The 24,043-nt window shown below is 44.7% G+C and overlaps 1 long non-coding RNA gene across 1 annotated transcript in view; it reads left to right on the top strand.

The window, feature by feature from the left end:
- The first annotated feature begins 278 nt into the window (after positions 1-278).
- The window catches only part of LOC146185991 (uncharacterized), a 76,146-nt gene continuing 52,381 nt past the window's right edge, over positions 279-24,043 (top strand). The window contains exon 1 of the long non-coding RNA XR_014707833.1: positions 279-433. This is a non-coding gene — a long non-coding RNA (uncharacterized LOC146185991). The remainder of the gene's footprint in view (positions 434-24,043) is intronic.

Below are 24,043 nucleotides of genomic sequence, written 5' to 3'. Positions count from 1 at the left end.
AGAATTGCAAACACAGGGTCCCGTTGCCAGGTAGGTGGTGTTTGCTGCGGTGGCCGGCAGCACCCGGGAAGAGAAACCCATCAGCGCGGCCTGACTGAGGCGTTGCAGTGTCTGCAGGAAGTCGGCGCAGCTGGACGGATCGGATATTATCATCTTCTCCATTGTCGCCGGTTGCAGGCCCCGCAGCAGACGCAATTTGTCTTCTTCCGACATTTTGCGGTCGACCCTGGCGCACAGCTGCAGCACATCATAAACGTATTGCTCCGGAGACTCCGACGGCAGGTGTACTCGATTCTGCAGCCGAAGGTGAGCGATTTCCGTCGCGTCGCGGCTGCTGAAGCAGGTCTTGAGCTTCGCCGCCCAGTCACTCCACGAAATCGGCGCACCGGTAAACAGCTGTGTGGTGTGCCACTTCTTCGCATCGCCATCAAAGGTAAGGTACAAAAATTTCACATTTGTGTCGTCGTCCCAAGCGTTCAACGATGATACGTGCTCGTAGCAGGTCAGCCATTCCGCCACGGACTCCTCAGGGGTTCCCTTAATAACAGGAGGGAGGATGGACATCCTCGGTTGAGAGCTCGTCATCGTAGCGAAGTCAGCTGTCGCCTGCATGTCCGGATCACTCCTGAGATGGGGGCGCATCTCCGGTAGAGCGGGGTCGTCGTTACCACGCACCTTCCACCACTTGTAACGAAGTGTTCGCAAGTTGGACTTTCGTGACGGCACGACGGCTCCGTCGCATTGAAGAAAGGGTCCAGGTGATTCCGATTGATGACACAAGTTAACTGAATTTAATAAAGATGAACTCAAACAATAATTAAAGCGAATCCAGTCGTACCAATTAAACAACAAACTCAAATTAACAACACATCAATCAGGCAAGCGCGACATCTTCCGAGCCGGGGTCTCGAGCAGCAGCTCGGATGGTCGCCGTCCTCCCTTACTTGCCGCCAAAACCCCTCTGTCCAACGTTATTCAGGAGTCCCCAGGCAGTGTTTGTTACCAGGCGGAAATGCGCTTATCGGAGCCAATGAGACGACTTTCTTTACAGCTGAGGAACCAATAGGACGCCGGTGCCCACGAGATTGTTTCCTGGCGAGCACCGCGTGAATTTCAAGAAGACGCGGCGCATCTCCGCCTGGCACCCAAACACACAAAAGGCCAACCAAAAACACATGGACAGCAAGGACGCAGACGGCACAAAACACAAAGCTCCTTCCGTGCTTTCAGCCGTCGCCCCCAAGCCCTCAGGCGTTAACCGTTTGGGACGCGAGCTTTCAACAGCTCGCCTCCTTCACAGCCGTTAACCATTTTCCGAACGGCGTAGATAGCGAATACCCCCCCAAGAAGAAGGGGAAAGCACAGCCACGCCGTGCAGGCAAGAAAAAAAAGGACCGCTCCCCGGCTGTGCACGGGTCCGGAAAACGGCGCGCGACATAGGCATAGCTCGCTATGCGACAGTTGCTTCCTTTTATAACACTTGTGTCTTTACTTGCAATACTTGTGGTGCTCAAGGTAGGCCTATAAACATTTAATACGCATCTTTCGCGCTTCATTCTCGTCAACTTTAGATGAAAAAAAAAAAAAAAAACGAATTCGGGTAAATAACTTTGGTAATTAAGAAAACAAACTGTACTCTGCCTGCAAAGTTCCCGAAATGACCTGCTCTACACATCGAGAATACCGTATACTTGGTGGTGCGGCCAGTGTTCAGGACAGTAATCTGGTGCAGCAATGGATACGTATGTCGCAAGGTCAATGAATGCACGAAGTGCATGCACGCACTTGTCCAGCATTTTCTTGAAAGAGCTGCTCTTATTCCGTCGGGACCACGGCCTGATCGGTATGCTGCTGAGTACAAAAGACAGTCTGCAGCAATGTTCTCCTCATTTCTGCTCCTAAAAACTGGCCTTGCCGCCATATAATAAAGGCATTTTTGTAAAACAGGAAAACTGGCTTTGGGAGCTCTGAAAGGTTTGAAATAGTTCATAAATTTCGAAAGTTTTGTTATGGAGCGATCGTTGTTGCATGATCTGCTGGTGAGTAAGGAAGCATCTCCTTCTATTTTCACAGTAAAGACGGCACAGCCACCAGGACTAAACCCTCGAAGGAATGAGCAGAGTCGTCGCCTATCAACATCGTTCATTTCAGTAGTCTTATTACACGCCAACGCATTATTCTGCTATGCGCGAATGGAAGGGTTTACTGCCGAATGACATCTGGTCCCAAAGAACGCCACAAAAGAGTTACATGAACGAAACTTGACAGAATATGGACTGTGGGTTGCGTGTGGGTCTTGAGCATAACTGGTGATTCTATATCGTGGGTAAATTCCTAGTAAATAAATCCGGGAGAAATGTTTTTTCATGTCTCGGATTGGACGGTGCAATACATCGTATATTTCCCCGGTGGTTCGAGTTTGTGTTGTGTTTATTATTATATCACATGGGTAGCTAAGACTATCATAGGCTAACTGAAAGTGCTAATGAGCTTCTTCGGTCAGTAACAAAGAAAAAAAAAAGGACATGAGAACTTGTTCAGAATCTCCGATTCCTTGAAAAACAACAACAACAACAACAACAAAGCAACAACTAAAGACTAATAAAGTTTCAAAGAGCGAATTGTATTCTATGAGTGAAAGTGGGTGAAAAGAATTAATTCATTGTAAAATCGAGTAAAATATATGGTTCACAGTAAGCTCACTTCCAAATGAGTTTACGGTTTCTCAGTAAACGTTGGATGTCATCTGTGTGTATCCAATACGAATACGGCACAGAATTGCTTCATGGAAACGCCCTTGTTGCGTGTATGACTTTTACTGTTCAATGATGAGTTTTACCAGGCGTAGCTTATTACTACATTGATTGTTCCATTTAATCTGTTATTTAGCTTTAGCTTACACTTTACTAATTGGGAGCAATTCTTGTAGAGGATGTGTATTTTTGTTATTTCCTTCTTTTTAGCTTGTGCAGCTCATAAGTCGGCCCTCTCCACCTAATTTGACCTGGGTCGGAACCCAGCAGAATGCTATCATCAGTCTTTTTGGTTTATTTTTTATTTTTTTGATGCTGTGAAGGATGCTTCCTAGAAAAGGTTGAGCGTTATTTCTGAAACGTGGTGCCCGGACTCAGCGGATCAGTTATTGAGAATAGCGGTTATGCTGTATACGAGGTTGTTGTTTATTAACCTAGCGAAAAAATCCCTATGAGTCACAATAACCTCATATAAATTTTTCATACTAAACTCGTATAAATCTCATATAATCTCATACAAATATCTTTCAACGTATGAGAAATATATGAGATGGTATGAGATTTGTATGAGTTTAGTATGAGAAATTTGCGTAAGGTTATTGTGAATCATACGGTTTTTTCGCTACGGTATCCTATGGTTATAGGCTGACACCATTCCTTTTGGCAGTAAACATGGATGCACAATCCAATAACTTTGCTATGTTTTCGCAGTTATTTGCACAACTCTACACTCAACATATTTTTGTCAATATGAGCGCTGTGTATAAAATTCTAAGTAAGGCGCTAAGTATTTTTGTAAAATGTAATTGCGCGGCGTTTACTTTTTCTGAAAGTCTGTCAGCCTAAGGACACATGCAGAGGGAAGGACACACTGGGTTGGCAACAGACCTTTTCTTCAGTCAGTATTTGCAAGGGCATCCGAGTGTTTCTTCTTCGTGGCATACATCTTTAAATCGGAGTAGTAAAGGCCTGATGCACTGTGGGTTTTACTGAACAATTTTTCGTTTATGTACAGCCGAATAGCGCCATGCACGCTTTGGCGACATGCGCCTGTTACATAATTTTATGCCTGATGTTTTCAGGCAAAGTAGCACGAAGGACCAAGAAAGCTGAACTGGAGTCGTTTCTGGCGCAATAGAACGGACACCACTGTAAATAGCTATTGCTCTATAACACAAAAGCAGTGCTATATATGTTACGCACTTAGAAAAACAAAGCAAAAAACATCCTTCACATGGTGGAAATTACTTGGATTGTTTTTTGTTCATGAATGTTTTGGGGATCAGTGATACCATATACCCAGAGGGCTATGGAACGAAAAATGGTAGGGGTAACATTAAGAGATAGAAAGCGTGCAGAGTGGGTCAGAGAAATAACTCAAGTTACCGACATTCTAGTAGAAATTAAGAAGAAGAAATGGACATGGGCAGGACATGTAGTGCGAAGAGAGGATAACCGATGGTCGCTGAGGGTAACAAACTGGATTCCAAGGGAAGGAAAGCGTAGCAGGGGGCGGCAGAAAGTTAGGTGGGCGGATGAGATTAAGAAGTTCGCAGGGGTCAAGTGGATGCAGCTAGCACAGAACCGGGTTAAGTGGAGAAATATGGGAGAGGCCTTCGCCCTGCAGTGGGTATAATCAGGCTGATGATGATGATGATGATGATGATGATGATGATGATGATACCATATACCTGCAGTAGACATAATCCAAGCAGAAATTATAAGCTCAGCCCCTTATAGCATGCATGCGCATAGCACATCGAGTTCAGAAAGATTCTCGGTGCGCTTTGACTGAGGCCGCAACTGGTTAGCACTCTAATCGGGCTCATCAGGGATTCCTTTCTTTCCTTCCTACTAAGGGCAGAAAAAGTTTTTCCCCTTTGTCTGGAACCGTGGCTGCGCTAGTGGCGCATTCTTTTTCTTTAACTGCGAAGTTTCTGTGAAGCCTGTATAGGTTAGCTTTGTAGCCGTATGGCTGCGCTTGGGCGGATGTCTATGACTAATTACTCCCTTATTACAAATGTACTCCACCTAGGAGGATTCCCCTAAATATTCTATCAACACCATTCCCATGTCGAGTTATTGATTAATACGCTCCTGCCCTACCATCTGCTCTGCTGACCGTCCTGGTTAGCTCAGTTGATAGAATGACTGCCCCGGAAAGGCGGTGGTCCTGGGCAGAGATGGGAGGGCTCGGAAAAAAAACGGGAAATTTTGGAAGACAAAAAAAAAAAAGGTTTTTCTAGTTTGTTTTTTTCCGAAGCATAGAAAACCGAAAACAAAAAACAACCATAAAGTATGATTCCCTTAAAGAAACATGAAAAGTTGGGCTAATTGATAGATGGCTGCTTCTGAGTAAGAAAGAGCACTGCAAAGGCTACTGGAAGAATATAATTTATTGGCTGTTATTTAGTTTTGGTTGCACAAACTAGGCTTGTTTCAGAACGTTCGTGATAAATGCTTAGTCTATTAAAGCACTTTCAGATGCCGAAATGTTTATTTTTTTTTTTTTTTGTTTTTTCCTCTTCCGCAGAGGGTCGAAACGCGAGCATATGAAATTGTCTTGATTTGCTTATTTGTATTTCAAATAAAGTACAAAGAAAATCTAGTCAGGTTGAAGTCTCATTGATGAGATAGCTTCGTTCGGGCGCACATGAAGATCCACCAGATGAGGCGCCTGCCAATCAGCAGCTGGCAGTTGTCACTCGTCGTTGCGCCGTTGATAGTACGTCACGTTACTATGATGTGACGTCACTAGTATTCACTGATACATTTATGAGCTTCCTACGTCGTTAAATTAAATGGTGCTAATGACGCATCTCGTTCGGGCGAAAGAGCATTTAACGCTTTTTTGGAGCTGAATTAAGACATATGTAAAAGGTTTGTTGTGTTCAGATTTTGGCTCTGGATGACCTCTCACACAAAGAAAACCCATAACATGCTTATAAATTCTCAAATCATGGTGTCCCAACCTCTTTCAGAACAACAAGATGAAATTTCAATGCATAAAAATCGAAATGGAAGAAAAAATGTCTGAAACTCAACTTGAACACATTAGAACAATCTAGGAAAAAGCGAGCACAAACAAATCACCAATACTAGTGCGCCTTGGTATGTCAATGAGCTAATTAAATATGCGATGAACTTTTCTGTCTACCAAACATTATAAGAAAATGAACAGAACTGGCAGTTCACGTGTATGTATTGTATTCACTAGAACAAACTGAGAACGCACGCAAAACAGCATTTTCTTTTTGTCAGATGGCTTACTGTACTAACGAGAAATGTGGTAAACGTTAAATTAGCAAGATTTGATAAAGGAAACATGGAGTCGTTGATATTAAAGGACTAGAGTATAGCTTAAAATGCAGAAATGTCTGATACTTATTTACGCATGGCTTATTTGGAGATAAATATGGCAAACTTTGAACTGCATGTTAACATGTGCATGAGAAAATTTTGGTTTGGTTTTGGGGTTTAACGTCCCAAAGCGACTCAGGCTATGAGAGATGCCGTAGTGCAGGGCTCCGGAAATTTAGACCACCTGGGGTTCTTTAACGTGCACTGATATCGCACAGCACACGGGCGCCTAGCTTTTCGCCTCCACCGAAAAGCGGCCGCCGAGGACGGGATTCGATCCCGCGTCCTTGGGCACAGTAGCCAAGCGCCATAACCACAGCGCCACTCCTGCTTTTTTTTTCTTTCTTTATTGCCTGGTCTTGACACATTGGTTTTCACGAGAATAAAATCAGCAAAAATCACTGAAATGCTGTTTACATGCGCTATTTACATATGACACACTAAAATTCACGCATACACAACAAAGGCTCTAGCCTTGAGAGCCACTCGGGAGGTTCTGCTGCAGCTTTCTGGATTGCCAAAAACCTGTCCACGCTTTCCCGAAAATAAATTCTGGCAGGCCGTGCATGGTGCAGTGGTAAGACGCCCGACTACTGTGCCGGATCCCGGGTTCGAACCCGACCGCGGCGGCTGCGTTTCGATGGAGGCGAAACGAAGAGGCGTCCGTGTGCTGTGCGATGTCAGCGCACGTTAAAGATCCCCAGGTGGTCGAAATTACTCCGTAGCCCTCCACTACGGCCCCTCTTTCTCTCTTTCCACTTTAATTCCCACCCTCCTCCCTTCCTTTACGGCGCGGTTCGGGTGTCCACAGAGCAAGTGTGACAGTTACTGCACCTTTCCCTTCCTGTGAACCAATTATTATCTTTATCGTAATGGTAACCCGCCATTCTTGAGCGCCATGAGCATAATTAAATTAAGTAATTAATTTTGATTTAATTATACTGCGCCACCCCGGCGGGGCGCACGAGACAATAAAAGCACGAGAAAGAGTAAGCATACATAAAAACACAAGATTAACATACAGAAATGTTGCATGTAGATATGGATCCGTGTTTGATGTAAGGAAAAATGAGGTAAACCTCAAACAGTACAAAATAACTCACAGGAACATAAAAAACACATTCGAATGTAAATGTAGAAAGACTAGACTAGTACCAGGAAGGAGAAAGCACGGAAACGTGGCCAGGCCTCACTGGCACATGATTGATTGCATAGAAAAATTAAGGTATAGATTGAACTCCGCACAACATTTTGCCAGGAAAAACAATTCACACGTGAAATACATATCAGACGAAAAAAAAAAAAAAGAGCGCGCTAAGGAAAGGGAGGCACGGAAACAAACAGAACTTTGCTTACCCGCTGGCTGCTCCTCTCATTTCAGGCGCCGCTCATCTAACAAGACACTTTAAGCTGCACGCTGGAACGAATGAACGCAGCTTCTATAATCTATGTCCCGTGGTCGTATGCCTGCACTAGATGTACACAAGACTAAATTTGACCACTTCTGATACGCAATAGTGGAGGCTCCAACATACATGGCAGGAATCTTCAATAACTATCAAAGGTGTTATTTGTCGTTCTATAACAGTCTAAAAGTAGCGCAAAATTTGCACGAGCAGTACTCTGCTAACAAAAAAAAAGAAAAAAAGACTGTTTGCTGTTTTAATGTAGCAACACTTCTTGATACATACAAATAATTGATATTTTTGAAAATTTTTCAATATCTCAGAAAAAAAAAAACTTTTTTACTTGTTTTTTTCGAACTTTCAAAATTTCTGGAGATTTTACATCCCTAGTCCCGGGTTCGATCCACGGACCAGGACGAATTTTTCTTGAACAGCGAAGTTTCTGAGAAAGATGTATAGCTTTCCTTTGCAGCCTTATGGCTGCGCTTGGGTGGATGTAAATGATTAGTTACTCCCTCATTACAAATCTTACTCGACCTTGGGAGATTCCCCTAAATATTCGATCAAGAGCTCCGCTCGAACTCCGAATGCCCCATTATTCCGTGTGTATCACATTGCGTGTATCTGATGTACAACGCTTGGCGTAAAGCTCGTCTCCGGAGTATTCCCTCAGTGATGGCGCACAGAGACAGGAAAAAGAGGAGGACAATTATACTCAATCAGGGAACGAAAGTAAGCGCAGTGAGGCTTAGAAGAACAAGAACAAAGCCTCTGCTTGTTCCACTTTTGTACAACAGCGATTGTGCAATAGAATAATGAGAGCAGATGCAAAAAAGAGAAGTAAATTAAGCGGGAAAAGAAAAAACTGGCGGCGTTCAGAGCCTGCCCGCATGCAGGAGGGAGTAAGCAGGATGAACGAAGGGTGGTTGAGAGCGAAAGTATCGGAACCGGCCGTTCGGTCAGTGCTGCATAGGCGGTGCTATGGGTAAATACTGACCCTGATAACAACTTCCCATGGCGACAACGCGGAGCCTCAGGGCCGGACGCTGTTGCTGTTTCTGCAAGAGGATGCTAATGCCGTTGTAGCAAACACTCGCCAGGCCTAATGGGCCGTTTCCCTCCTCCACGTACCTGGCTACTGGCAAAAGCCACCGAAATGCATGCCGGAAGAACGACCAGGGGAGGGTTTTGGGTTGTCGACGTTTCTAGTGTGTGCCAACGGAACAGAAGCGAGACGGGCACCCGCGGCGTGGAGGACGAGGCACAGCTCGCCCTTAGAGATATGTTCACACGTTAGGGTATTGCCGATGCTTCAGGGTGATGAAATGCGGTATCGGTCACAACTCGGCACAATGACGTGGCGACAGGGGAAGTCGGCTGGTTCAAGTGAGCATCGAGTGCGCGGACGTTTTGCGTGAGCTCTTCAATACTGTATAACAACGAGGAATCATTCGCGGATGGAAGCACCGCATGATAACACTATCATGCCACTTCAGCGCGATGCTCGTACTCTCCCGCGTCCATTAGCCGCCGATTAATCAATAATTTAGCGCACGTAGGAAGCAAAACCACTTCCCACCTGCATGCTCAAACAACCGGTGTTTTTAGAACGTGCGCAACGACCGCTCTACGCATAAGTGAAGGGAACACGTGGCCTCGTCGGCTAGAAACGTGCGCGACCTGGTGCGAGCCATCCTGCGGAACGGCGGGCACGCTGCCGGCCTGGAGCGGGACGTCGTTATCGCGCGCGGTCGGGGTCCCTTCTCCGCCGCTCGTCGTGCTGGGACGGGCGCTGCCGATCACAGGAGCCCGCTCGGCGCGCTTCGCTGCCTTCTTCGGGAACGTCGGCGGCGATCGAGAATTTATAACGAGCGCCCTGTAGCGACCGGCAGTTTTTGTTTTTTAAATCATAGCCAACCGACCGATCAGCTACGGGAGGTTTTCATCGATGTCTTTGGTGCTGTTGGTGTTGCGAGCCTATTTCTTCTCTCACCCCCTCGATTTTCACGCAGTTTCGGCTCGAGGTGCCATCTCGCCGACAGCTTGGAAGACGACGGGGAGCCATTTAGCGCGCAGTTTTGTCGCTGCTCGTCGGAGTCGTTGGCCGCCGGTCGAATGCAAGGAAGCCGGTAGACAGGTGCGCGTTGTCAGAATATTAGGCTGCACCACAACGCTACTCGAAGAACGCTTGCTGCTGCTGTTCCTGTTGGTTATTTGTGTAGAACGTTGGGCTTATGCCAAATGTGCGCCGTTCTGCAGGTGCATCATAATCAACCTAGATGCGTGCAGTGCAGTAAGAACAGCGTCTCCCATATTACCACGATAGCCTTAAATGGCCCGTTTACCGGAAAATCCGGCGCCGGCGTTGAGAGCGAACATTTATGGACGTTCCTTTGGCAAGTGGTAGTGGGTAGGTGATGTGGCGGCCCACTAACGGGTCGTCGGGCTATGTGACGTCACAAAACCACGTGACATGGTAGATGGCATGCGCTGCCAATTCAGATTTCGCTTTTGAGATGGAATAATGATGTTAGAATCCATCCTTTCAAGGCCATTGGATTCCGAGTCAGGTACGAAGCATGTCTGACTCATTTCTGTGCGATTTAGTTGAACAGCGGATGTATGCCTATGCCCGGCCGTGTTAGGGGACATTATTTAGTATCTTACGGATGCGTGAGAGTGATTATGTGTGGGATAATGGACGCAGAAATAATAGAGTAGTGATTGAGCGACCAACAATGATAACGGACACTAATGAAGATCCGTGTGAGGAGCCGGAAAACGGGCTAAACTAATGCTGTCGCATCGTACCTTTAAATGCGGAGCTTAAGTGTTTTCCCGGTTTCAATCGTGACCAGCTGCGGTCACCTCATCAGCACAGACTTTATGTATACACTCTTATCTGCCCAACTGACTATCTGACGCCTTCTTTAAGGAATGCCTTCGCCGAGTACTCATTTAGGAGATGATACCCTAGCGAAAAACCATATGAATCACAATAACCTCACACAGGTTTATCACACTTACCTCATATTAAACTAATACAAATGTCATACAATCTCATATAATTCTCATTCGTTGAGTGATATTTGTACGAGATTATATGAGATTTGTATGAGTGTAGCATGAGAAATCTGTATGAGGTTATTGTGACTTATGTTTTTTCACTAGGGTAGTCATGTGCTAAACTGCGGAGGCTAGATCCTGCCCTTGTGAGAGGTGTCGGCTTTGCTGGCTCTGGTCGCCGGGATGCGTATTTGGGTTTGCTCGGTACGGTGGCTCCGTAAGGGACAAAGCTACAGAAGAGACGAAGAAAACGGGCTGTTCCGACTAGCATCTACCGCCCCCAGGAGCCGAGCACCCTAGCGATAAGCGGCGCATGCTTTTTTAGTGGGCGTCCCGTTGGACGCGGCACTAGCTTGAGAGAGCCTATAATACTATTACTATTACTACTACTACTACTACTACAACTACTACTACTACTACTACTACTACTACTACTACTACTACTACTACTACTACTAGCACTACAACTACTACTACTACTAAATAATAATAATAATAATACACAGTAATATTTATCTGCTAATTATTATTATTAATATTATTATTATTATTAGTAGTAGTAGTAGTAGTATAGAGGAAGACTCGTTTCACGAAGTTGGCACTGAATTGCCTAGTTAACGGCCGAATTAACTGGCTAAATATTATCTTCACAGTTTTAATTATTAATAATAATAATTATTGGTTCACAGGAAGGGAAAGGCGCAGTATCTGTCACACTTGCGTCTTGGACACCTTCATCCCTTGGTGTCCACAGATACAAGTGTGACAGATACTGCGCCTTTTCCTTTCTGTGAACAAATAATATTATTATCATTATTAATTAAAACTGGGAAGATAATATTCAGCCATTTATATTGGCCGTTACCTACAGACAATTCAGTGCCAACTTAGTGAAACGAGTCTTCCTCTATACTACTACTACTACTACTACTACTACTAAATAATAATAATAATAATAATAATAATAATAATAATAATAATAATAATAATAATAATAATAATAATAATAATAATAATAATAATAATAATAATAATAATAATAATAATAATAATAGTAGTATAGTAGTAGTAGTAGTAGTATAGGCTTTCTCAAGCTAGTGCCGCGTCCAACATGAAGCCCATTTAAAAAGCATGCGCCGCTAATCGCTAGGCTGCTCGGCTCCTGGGGGCGGTAGATGCTAGTCGGAACAGCCCGCTTTCTTCGTCTCTTCTGTCGTTTTGTCCCTTGCGGAGCCACCGTTCCGAGCAAACCCAAATACGCCGCCGGGATCAGGTCGCACAGCAGAACTTTGTATTCGGTTTCATGGTAAATCGGGTTGTTTTTTCATGAGGTATGATATTGAGCGGCACCTGGGATTCGAACTGTGGTCCTTTCGCACGTGAGGGGCATACTCTGCCTCCAAATCAACGCTGCTACACACAGGCGAACCCTCTGTCAGATGTTAGAGCATGGGAGTGTTAGCATCTGGACCACACTGCGTGCTTGCTGAGCATCCCCAGTGTTCCAAACTTTGAGGTAAATGGAACTCTGTTCGTCCCGCCTCCGAAGCTTGCTTCGGACTCAGAAAAAAACCCGCCTCGGCTCCTCTAAACTTTCAAGATAGGTTTTACATCATTCCGAAGGATAGAAAACTGCAAAACACTAGCCAGGCATACTTCTTACGGGACTGTAAAGTTCCAGTAAACATAGCAGAAGCGATATAAGAGAGGGACCATTAAATTCTAGACCCTTTATATCACGCAAGTGCGAAAGCATGTCATTAGATAATAGGCTACGCATCCGGCTCTATATAAACCCTGCGTCAAGACGTCGAATTGCAGGTAGCGCCCACGCTATTCGTATTCACTGCTACTTCTCAAACCATTATGCCAGCAGGGATTACTTTAGTAGGCAGAGTCCTACTTAGCGTTTGAAACGTGGTCAATATTTTCTAAAATATTTCAGCCTTTATAATAAACCGTTAAAAATATCACTTCTGTTCGTAATGTCTCTGGCTCTTGCGCCGGCTTGCTGAACAACGGCATTAACAACTGCTATTGAGGCGACTTTGGAATGAAGCAAGCGTTGCCATACTATAGTGTTTAGATTTGACAGTTGTGGAGGAGCGTGGAACCGAATATTAGTCTACATGATATCCTTCTGGTCAAGGTCTAACTTTTTGTCATCTTACTGTGCCTAGATGAATGTATGAGCATTTTGTTTTCAGCCTACAGGTGACTTACGATTGGTCACCTACTCCAGCGTGCCCCTCGTCAGTGAATTAGGACAAAATGCTGCGTTCATCTCGCTGAATGGGGCACGCTTCGAGAAACTTGGTTTTCATGATATTATTGCTAGGCCAATGCGCAATGTATAGCTTATAGAGCTTGACTTTCGCTATGCAAATTTGGTTTTAACTGGAAGACAGCTGATTCTTTCCTTTTCTGAATTCCACGCATGAGTTAAAAGCATGCGTCTGGGGCTTCTAGACATGTCACTAAACATGACACAGAAGTGCAAAGTGAGCTTTCCTGTCTGTAACACTCCACTGGGTAAAACTGCGCAAACCAATGTCAACCTGGTAAATCCTTTTCTGCGCCTAGTGCCAGATTACTTAAAACGTTCTGAATGTTACATATGCTATTATGACACTGAAAAATAATAGCTGCATTCTTGCAATCTAATAGGTATGCACTCTATAGGTTCTCCGTTCTAAATTTTTTTTTACTGATGACATTAAAATAAGATCATGAAATATTGTTCAAGAATGCTATGTTTGGCCAACATAAGAAATAAAGACAGCACGGTTCAGAGTTTCAAGGGAAGAGCTAGGTTTTTGCAGTGAAAATTTTCTATTGTAATTATTTTCTGGGAGTGGGAAGCGGCGAAGCGAGCTTTGGGGGAAAAAAAGAAAAAAAAAAGAAAAGGAAACACAGCCCAAACCTAATTGCGGACGACGCCGTGATTTGAAGCGACGCCTGAAAAATGGATCTAGTATGCAGTGGTTGTAGCCGCCGCGAGTGCTTTAACCGAAATTTTCAATTATTTCTCGATCATTTCTGGGACTAATTGCTTTTTCATGGTAAAGTTGCTCAGACTGTCAAATTCCAAAACGATATGGTAAAATGAAAAATGCGGTTTTTTGACGATCACATCCTCTCAAAAAATACGAAAAACACTTGCAAGATATAATCGGCTAACACATGTCGCCAGTGTGCAACTCCTGCAAAGCTAATTTTTCAGCGTAGTATTGGTAAACAGGTACGTATAATTAAAAACCGAAAGCTTAAAACGTTTAAAACAATTGTAACGTGAATCGTTAAATGCACTGATAGTATTAACTCGCCGTACAGAACTGCAACTATCATTCCCAATTTCCGTTCACGCATTCTCTGCGGCGTGCTGCTCACGATTCACGCGCGAAAGCAGTTTCCGCGCGGTCACGTATGTGAAGGACGCTCAGCCGTCGAGGAAAATGACGAAAGCCGTACGTCATTCACGTGGTTCAACACGGCGGCCGACGTTATGCAATTACAGAAAGCACCGGGAATTCCTCTTCCTTGTTATACGCCGATACACTAGCGCGCCGCGGTGGCATTTGAGCAGAAGTCCCCCCGTACTTGTGTCGACGGATCATGCTTGTGGGCGCTGCCCGCCAACTTCTATTCAATGACGTCATCAAGCGTGATGCCGCAACATTCGAAAGTATCGGGAATGATACTAGCCTATCACTCTGCAAAACACTCACACTAATTATGTCCATATTGTTTACGGCTGTATGTAAGAAAAGCTCCAGAAACATTCAGCCCGAAACTGAGTGACGACGCTTCGGAACCGAGCGGCTATTCGGACGACAAGCTCTAAATCTAAAATAAAAATAAAGTAAAAATTTAGAAACCTTAATTACATATTCAATTAATTAGAGAACTTATTAAAGCAATCCACCTCTTACCTGGTGTCCATCGTAGCCAGCAGTATAGCCTCAAGGTTAAAACAAAACCAAAGCCAGTTGCCTTTTCTCCTTCTAAAAAGAAAACGCCTTGTATAACGTCGCTAAGTACTAAAAATTGAGGCACGGGGGTGCTGGCATGCCACTCAGTGTGTTAAAGTGGCACCACGAACTTTTCTGGCACTTCGGCCATTTTAACTCTTTCAAATATTTGTGTATTTAGCGCAATCATTTTGTCCCATTAAGAATGGCGATTTGAGCGCCATGTGGAATGCAAATATATATTAGAAGCAGTTGCGTCGGACACTTGAAGAGAAATGGCGGAATATTTTACAAATTTCTGCCTAAGTAGCGAGAACCACATTTATTTTTGTATTTCGACAGAGAATAACAAATAATAAAAGGAATTCCCAGAAGCAAACATTTAGCTGCTGCAGGCATGTTGCTGCCTCTGGCAGTATGACTGAATAGTGTGCGACCCGGCACCGTATGCTAGACCTTATCTGGGGCTTCTTTTTGTGGACTTTTCTTTCAAACATTGCTCATCATCGCTCCTTCAGTGTGTTACAATTTACCAGCGATGAATTCTACAAAAGATCTTTCTGATCACTCTCCTCGCAGCTCGTGGGCATTTAAGATTGTAGTGCTCATTGTTCTACTTCTTCGTGCACGAGGAAGCAGGCCGATAACCGCTCCTTTCTGCTACTCCCACAGGGATGTCTTCAGCATACAGCGCATCCATCATTCTCGGTGTGTTCCCACGTGTACACAGTTCCTTGCGAGTCGAGTGGTTCCTTGCTAAACGTTTGGGCAGCTGCGAGTCTCCCCATTCATGAAACACAGAGGCAAATGATGCGCAGATCGCTTGTAGATATGAGACTTGAATCACAGCCCTCATCGTGTTTCTTTGGCAAACGAAAAAAGGGACTATTTTGTTTTTTCGCGGGTGTTCGCCACCCGTGAGAACACGAAAAGCGCGGCTGCTATTTTCGCGCCGAGCACGATTGGCTTCAATGGCGGCTTTGGCGGCGCCGTGTACGGCTCCCTCTGGCGCTGCGAGGGGAATCAGTCCGTGACGGGGTGCGCGAGCGAAGAGACGAGCTGACGTTGGTACGTAAGAGTTGAGAGATCTTAAGACAAGCGCAACGGTGTATTTTTGCGCTTGTGGTGCGGGCGCGGGTAATATGAAAGGCAAAGCGTCCTCCGCTGTCAAGAATCAAAGTTTATTTTAGTACATGCTTCGAAGTTGAAAAGTCAATGAATTTATCGTAGCTTTAGAGGAAAACAACTTGGAGAAGAAAGGATGCTTAAGTAATGTGTCAGAGATAAAAATGACTGTGGACGTCGTCCATTCCGTTCTTGCCTGCCCGGCAGGCACACGGTATATTAGCGTAACGGGGCTTGTTGCGCTATAATATATATATATATATATATATATATATATATATATATATATATATATATATATATATATATATATATATATATATATATATATATATATATATATATGAAGAGGTAAACACAGTGAACGCATATGAGCCCACGATCCTGTGTGCATGTACAGAACACTACTAGAACATAGGCACGCTGGATATTGCGAGTGTGTTCGTCCTCATTAAAATAAAAGGTCGGGTCTGTGTTATGTTTCTATGCTTCATTTATTTATTTTCACAGTCATAAAAGCAGCATCAATATCTGGCACAGAAAAACTTGCGAGAGGCCCTCGTTGTCCAAGCTGCATAACAAAAAAATTAGTTGTGGTTTAGCTCTGGTTAGTTCTAGTTGAATTGCGAAAGCAACGGCGGAAGCTTCTTTTGCCTGCTACATTATTCCCCTACGTGCCTGCGTGTCGTAGGGGTAACGAGATGCAAACGGTTGTGGCAGGCTGATTCTGATATCACCCTCCCGTATGAAAGGAGCGACCCGAGTTGGCAGCTCCTGCCCGTGGTATAGAGGTAGCGTGAATTCAAACGTCGTGAGGGATCGTGGACACGGACACGAACACGGCACACAGCGACGGGCGGTTAGACCTGGCGTAGTATTGCTTTCGCAATAAAATTTGGTGGAGGTCACGTACTTTCGCAAGGGCTACTGGAATTACTTGGTCACACTTAATTTCATTAGTCATTTTCATTACCCATATCGACATTGTGGTTGAAAAAGGTGACTGAATAGAGGTTGGAGTTGACATTTCAATGACATGTTTTTCGTTTCGCGGATGACGCAAAGGTTTGGAGGCGTATACAGTGAGCATTGGTCTTCACTGTGAGGCGTTTAGTTAATTCCGTTTTCGTTTTAAGCAGTGGAGCCGATTCATTTCACGTTGTCGCAGAAAAGAATGGTGGCGACTGTTTTTCGCTTCACCTGCCGTACTTAGGATGAATTAAGGCTCTTTCTCAACATCACTAAGTATCTGAAAGGCGCAGCTTGTCTTTCCGCAGGAAAGTCACCTCTGCATAGCGCCCCTGATATTGTGAACCGCTTCCTCCATTCTCCAGTACAAAGACACGCACTATTTCTGCCAGCCTCACTTTTAATGCTCGCAGCTGCGCCGAAACGGGATTCGATCTTTCTGATGTTCTGATCTTTCATTTAAGTGCAATGCTTTCCAACTTCACCGTTTTATAGGAAAGCTTCAGGCCGGTATGCAAAATGCTTCATTACCCCCTCTGGTTCTGAGCATGAGCAAACGTTAGAGACCACGGCAAAGGTGCAAGGGGTGGGCCGACGCTGCTTTCTCGCACCACGAGTTCGCTAAGAGAGTACCCCGATTAACCATAAACTTGGCCCTTGCGATCGCGTGATTGCTGCTGAGCTTGATAAATTGCTAGTGTGGCGTTAAGACGGTCACGACGATGGACGGCAACTGTCGAGGACGACATCAGCCAGGCTTCGAACAACTGCGCTCCATGCAGGATGACAAAAGACTTTTTTTTATTTTATTTGCACTGACGTTTCGCATCATAACCTTACTAAAGAACGGGTGATTTTGTTACCAGTGGGTTCTAACCTCCCAGCGCAATACTTAGGCCACCTAACCCATGCGACAGAGTATTCGAAACCTGGAACACGTCTTTTCGCTCCATGACCCGGAAAGTACGTTTCAAAGGGCGGTTTGGGCTCAAATCATCCTAAAGTCTCACGTGGCTACCGCAACGCCGGGAAGAGTTGTGTTCTCCTTCCTGTGCCCACTGAGCTCCTATACATGTCCCACACAAACGAAAGTGGAAAGGCCACAGCTTCTGCGAGGCTGTGACAGAACTAAGGGCTTCGATCGCTCTGAGAGGCGAGGGCATCGAGACACCTTAGACAGAACTACTTGTCAGCGCCATCTGACGGAGCCTCTCTATATGCGCTGTGCACCCATCCTAATTTTGCCCTTCCTAATCGTGCAGACCAGTTCAAAACACGGAGAAAAATAGACCCCTTTTTACTGAGTCCCGATGAGATAAGAAGAGTCAGTGCAACTAAAATGAAACCGGTCTTTGTCGCTTCGGGGCGCAGTGGTCTGGCGTCGCGCTGCCGTCCTCTTAATCCACTAATGCGCAACGACGACATGTCCTGGGCATAAAGAAATCCGCTCCCCTTAGCCGGAGTCATCAAGAGCAGAATAGCTGAAAGCAATACAACAATTTTATCAAACGTGATAAGCCCCGCAGCGAGAGCGAGGGAAATACTTGGCGTCATTTGCGGTACAGTCGTTGAGAGAACATAGAGCATCCCAGCAGCCGCTCCTGCCGCCCAAACAGCGATGTCTCCACTTTTTCTCACAACTGTTCATTATTATCACAGGATTCTAAGTGGAAGAAACTAGAGCTGCATAGGCGTCATTGGATTTTGTGACTCTGTTAGGGACACATACAGCCGCAGCGCCTGCGAGGACTGGGTTTGCGCATATGCTTTTGCAGTTGCTCGTCCAGATGACACGCCGGGCCCACCGTTTCTTTGCATTTTGACCTTTTACTTGCTTCTGCGTGCCTGGGCCTTTTGTGTTCACATTGTGAATATGGGCGCACTTCGCCATAGTTCTATTGTTTCGCTTGTTATACGCCCTTTCTCTTCACCTTCATAGAAGGCGTGTATTGTAGCTCTTCTGGTGATAGTTGCCAGTTGTTTTTCTTATTTTTCATTTCCCTGCCCTTTCCAAAACCAGATAAGCTCGCGCGTCTAAGATTTCGCTATCTGGAGCGCTGGTGAGGAAGAAAATTGTGGCTACTTTTGAAGCGCGATCGGGTTAATATTTAAGTTTAAAATATCTTGCTTAGATATGTCGTTAGGTTCAATATACAGTGACAAAAGAAATGTGTTCGGTAGTTGAAGAGGCTGCAGGTGCGACGGTAGCAGGACAGAAAGACGAACTGCATCTAATCATTCTGGAAGGGTGCATGCAACAATAAGCCCTCTAAAAGCTTTGAAGCTGTAGAGTCTGCGTGAGCTAAAGTACATTGGTGTAAAACACAGAAAAACAGCAAATAAAGTGTTTAGCACATCAGAGCGTTAGCTATTTTAGTTCGCTCTTCATTTTCGCGCCGCTTTCGGTGCCGGCACTAGTCACTGTTGGCAGAAAAAAAATCACCCTTCTCCACTTTCAGGGGAGAAGTATCCCACATCACAGCGACATATATTTAATTCCTTTATTGCCTTGCAGACCAAAATAAAGACGTATGGGGCAAGGTCAGGACTGTTAAGTGAGCGATGATTTGTGGCGATATTTTTCCGAGTGAGAAATTGCGTTGCTGTGTTAGAATGAGAGTCTGCGTTGTAGTGCAGTACCAAATTTCCTATAACCTCTAGTCTTTCTCATGAGATGTGTTTCCTGATCAGCACCTCGAAAACACTTCTGCGGAATTCGGAGTTTACTTTCTGGCCTGTAGCAACTAGCTGTGTGTAGACTATTGTACTCTGTGGTCGCAAAATATTACTACCATTGCTTTGTTTGCCGATGTCTGCGCATTAGACTTCATGGCCGAGGCCGCCCTTTTCAGCCACACAGAATATTTTGGCACTTCATTTCTGGGCCATAGAAATATGTCCAGATCTCGCCTGCAACCATAATGTCATTCCACCCGTCTCACCTTCCTACTCTAGACACCTAAGCACTTGAGGCAAACATCAACATCGTTTTGTTTCTGAACTAGCGTAAGCAGGCCAGAGATCTACTGCGCACGGACTCGGGACGCCCGAATAAATTTATTTTTTTCAAAAATTAAAGGGATTTTTTTGCGGGAAAACTCAGGATATTTGGAAAGTTTCCTGAAAGGGTAAGGTCATCATCATCATCAGCCGAAATATACCCACTGCAGGGGGAACGCCTCTGTCATATTTTCCCAATTAACTCGGTGCTGTCCTAGCTGCATCCACTTGACCCAGTTGCGCCCACCTAACTTTCTACCGCCTCCTGCAACGCTTGGAATCCACTTTGTTACTTTAAGCAACCATAGATTATCCTTTCTTCGCACTACATGCCTTGCCCATGCCCATTTCTTCTTGATTTCTACTAGAACGTCATTAACTCGAGTTATTTCTCTGACCCACTCTGCACGCTTCCTATCAACGTTACACCTGCCATTTCCTATTGCATAGCTCTCAGCGTTGCCATCAACTTATGTAAATTTTTTTTTCGCTAGCCTCTCATCTTCAGCCCCATAAGTGAGTACATGTAAGATACAACAGTTGTATACTTTCCTCATGAGCGATACCGTTAAGCTGCTAATCATAATCTGCGAGTGCTTGCCAAAAACACTCCATCCTTATCTTATTCCCCTAGTTATTTCCGCTTCATCGTCAGGATCTGCGGTTACTACTTCTACTAAGTAGACATATTCGCCTACCACTTCCAGTGCTTCGCTTCCTATTCTGAACTGTCGGTCCTTCCGAGGATGTTGAACATTACCTTAGTCTTCTGCATGTTGATTTTCAAGCCTACCTTTCTGCTTTTCCTTTCTAGCTCATCAATCATTCTTTGTAGTTTCTCCCCTGAGTTACATAGCAAGGCAATGTCATCAGCCAGTCTCATATTACTGAGGTATCCTCCATCAACCGTTATCCATAATTGCCCCCTTTCCAAGTCCCTGAATAGTTCCTCTAAGCAATCTGTGAAGACAACTGAGGAGATTGTTTCTCCTTGCTTAACACCTTTCTTCCTGAAAGGGTAACGTGCCCATAGGCTTTCACAATCGCCGCAACTGTCTTGAAAGTTTTCACAGAAAAGGCTGTAAGAAGTGTATGCAAATGTAAATTCAAGTATGCATCTAGAAATCACCGTAACCTCAGCTATCCGTACTCATCAAACCCTATACCACTCCGAAGTGTACATTGATACCGTTATATTTTGGTATCATTGTGAACAAGAAAATTAACTGGTCTCACACATTGAAAATCTGTAGAGACTCTTCTAAGTGTCTTCGTTTCATCCGATGATTCCTCGCTGTTTTGCCCCATTCCATCCGTAAACTCGCCTATCAAGAATTTATTCGACATAAAGCCGACAATGTCTCGGTGACCTAGAATCCCTGTCAAACGTATCCAATCAAACTGCTTGAAGCCATTCAAAATGGCACGGCCCGTTTCATCCCATCGCAGCGTGACAAATGGTACAGAGTAACTAATGTTAAGCTATCTCACTATCTTCAGCGGCTGACGCATCGGCGCAAAATTTCACAGCCTATAACTTCTCAAAAATTGGATTCCAACAATCCACTGCAGAGAAACTGTCTTGCACACACCACTTCGCATTTGACGCCTACTTTTTAAAATCTTTAGGTTACCAATGCATACATGGCTGCATAAACTGGTTCAATAAATTGTTTCTGTCCGGCAACGTTGTATGAACGAGCTGCCTGGTTCCATTGCCACTGAAAGAGAACCGAATAAATTCAAGTACCAACCACCTCCCTCCCCTGCACCGTTATGTAATGCCCTGACCAAAGGGCATTTAAGGGTAAATAAGTGATGATGCAATTCAGGGCCATCCTTACCTCCTTTGACGTCCTTCATCCACCGAGAACACGTTCCACGAGTCGTGATGTTCTCACCAAATTCCCGACTCACGAGTTAAATCGTATAAATTTCTGTGGTTGTTGTGCTAATCTGGACACAAAACTTCATTGCGCACCAACGGACGATCACCGTAGGTCACAAAAGCAACGCACTTGGAGGCGACGAACTACTGATTATCTCATTTTGAAGACAACCCAGCGTACTGCAATGTGTTCCTATTAATAACCGTGTTGACTAAGGGGAAGGGGGAAGGGGGGGGGGGGGGCAAGTTTGTATACTCTGACCAGCGTGTGTAAAGAGAAAGACTAACTGTCGCTGCTGCAAGCGAACCTTGCCTAAAAAGCTCACTTGTTGAGTATCACTCTATAGTTCTGGGCAACACAAAACACCTCTGCGAGAAACCTCCTTTTCGCTCACACCACAGCTGGCGCTCTAACATTCACACGGCGCACCAGTCAAGAACATTTTTTTTTTATTTCTGAGAATGCAAAATATTGTTTACTGCTGCTGTTGTGAACTTCCTGATGAGGAGTTTGCTCAAAAGTACAGCCTGGAGAATTTGCTTTACATATACGCGGGGTTCTCCTGCAGTTCAGAATTAATGGGATTGTACTCCCTGCATTATATTGTGCAAGCTGCTAGGCCGAGATAGGTAGCTTCTGTTAGGAAGTATTTTTAAACGCCGAAAATATTCCATTCCAACGCCCAAGTGCATGTAGCAATAATAAGGGGGAAGAAGAAAAAGAGACAGAAACAAAATTTAAAACAGCACACTTTAATGCCTTGCTTTTCTTTACTTTTTTTCATCGCATTTATTCAGTATCCAAAATCACGCATTCTGCAAAATTTGTTGAGCAGTTGCTTTCTTGCGGCAGGGACGCACGACAGAGTTTTTGACGCAGTCTTTGGCTTTCGCTGTTGCGTCGGAAAAACGGGACTGCTCTCCAGTTTCTCATTCTCTCACTTCTCACCGTTCAGCGGAATTCGGTGCTTTGCTTCCTTTTATATTTTTTTCCCTGGAAATGAGGGGTCGGTATAGCAACTAATGCCTTAGAGAGATTCAAAGAAAAAAGAATGGAGAGGGTGGCAGCGAACGGACGCAGTCCTTTGTACACAACGGCGACCGTTAATACCACCCTCACTTCACATGGAAACCTGCCTACCATGCCCTTTTCCTCCTTGCACTCTTTCACAGCGCAATGCTCGGAACGCATGTATCCTTGCGGCATTTCGAGAAAACGGTTTTTGCCGCTTAACAAGCTTCCCCCCCTCTCTTCCCGCTCCTTCGGTTCCGTGCCTGCTGTTGTTGTTTTTTAATTTTGTTTTTGCTCTGTGTTCTCGGTCATTCTGTTGCGCGAAAGGACGCCAGAGCAGCGGCGCTCATTTCAAGGTCCGGTGCAGTTTAGGAATTCCTGAGCTCCAACTCTGGAAAATGAAAGCGGGCCAAGCGGCACAACGAGAGGGCGTCATTATGTCTGCGCGGAGGTGGTGGGCGTATTACGCGCGGAATGGGCATCAGCTGCTGCGGAGGGACCGTAACATGGCCGACTTATATAGTCTAGAAAGCAGTGCGTGATGGAGGAAAGGGGGCGCAGGGCATATGAAGCCAAACTCCCTACTGCTTGCATTCGTCCTCTTTCTCGCCACCCCCTCCCCCGACTCCCTTACCTTCGTAATCTTACAATGATTATGCCGCGGTACTCGCACTAATCTCCGCAGCTGTGTAAGAATACCCCGTGGCCACTACAGAACTTATGAAGGTGACTCCTGGAGAGAAACTCAACCACGAACCTTCTTTAACTGAGTTTGGAGAGAACGCGCTCTGTCCGTCTCACTCGCCAGGCTCGCAGACGAGACGATACCTTTCGGTACGCATTTTCATAAACAGTGTTTCTAGCTATCACCTTCTCTAATCCAATGAGACCGAAAATTCATCACGCGAGAATGGGTTTGGTTTGGTTTGGTTTGTGGGGTTTAACGTCCCAAAGCGACTCAGGCTATGAGAGTGGCCGTAGTGAAGGGCTTCGGAAAGTTCGACTTCCTGGGATTCTTTGGCGTGCACTGAGATCGCACAGCACGCGGGCTCCTTGCATGTCGTCTCCATTGAAAAGCGGCCGGCGCGGCTGGGATTCGATCCTTTAATGTATGTATGTATGTATGTATGTATGTATGTATGTATGTATGTATGTATGTATGTATGTATGTATGTATGTATGTATGTATGTATGTATGTATGTATGTATGTATGTATGTATGTATGTATGTATGTATGTATGTATGTATGTATGTATGTATGTATGTATGTATGTATGTATGTATGTATGTATGTATGTATGTATGTATGTATGTATGTATGTATGTATGTATGTATGTATGTATGTATGTATGTGTGTGTATGTATGTATGTATGTATGTATGTATGTGTGTATGTATGTATGTATGTATGTATGTATGTATGTATGTATGTATGTATGTATGTATGTATGTATGTATGTATGTATGTATGTATGTATGTATGTATGTATGT

This window comes from Amblyomma maculatum, chromosome 6, assembly GCF_055883805.1.
Source record: "Amblyomma maculatum isolate TAMU_Amacu chromosome 6, ASM5588380v1, whole genome shotgun sequence".
Taxonomy (NCBI): Eukaryota; Metazoa; Arthropoda; class Arachnida; order Ixodida; family Ixodidae; genus Amblyomma; species Amblyomma maculatum.
Note: the sequence above shows the minus strand (reverse complement) of the source record. Positions and strands in the feature narration are given on the sequence as shown.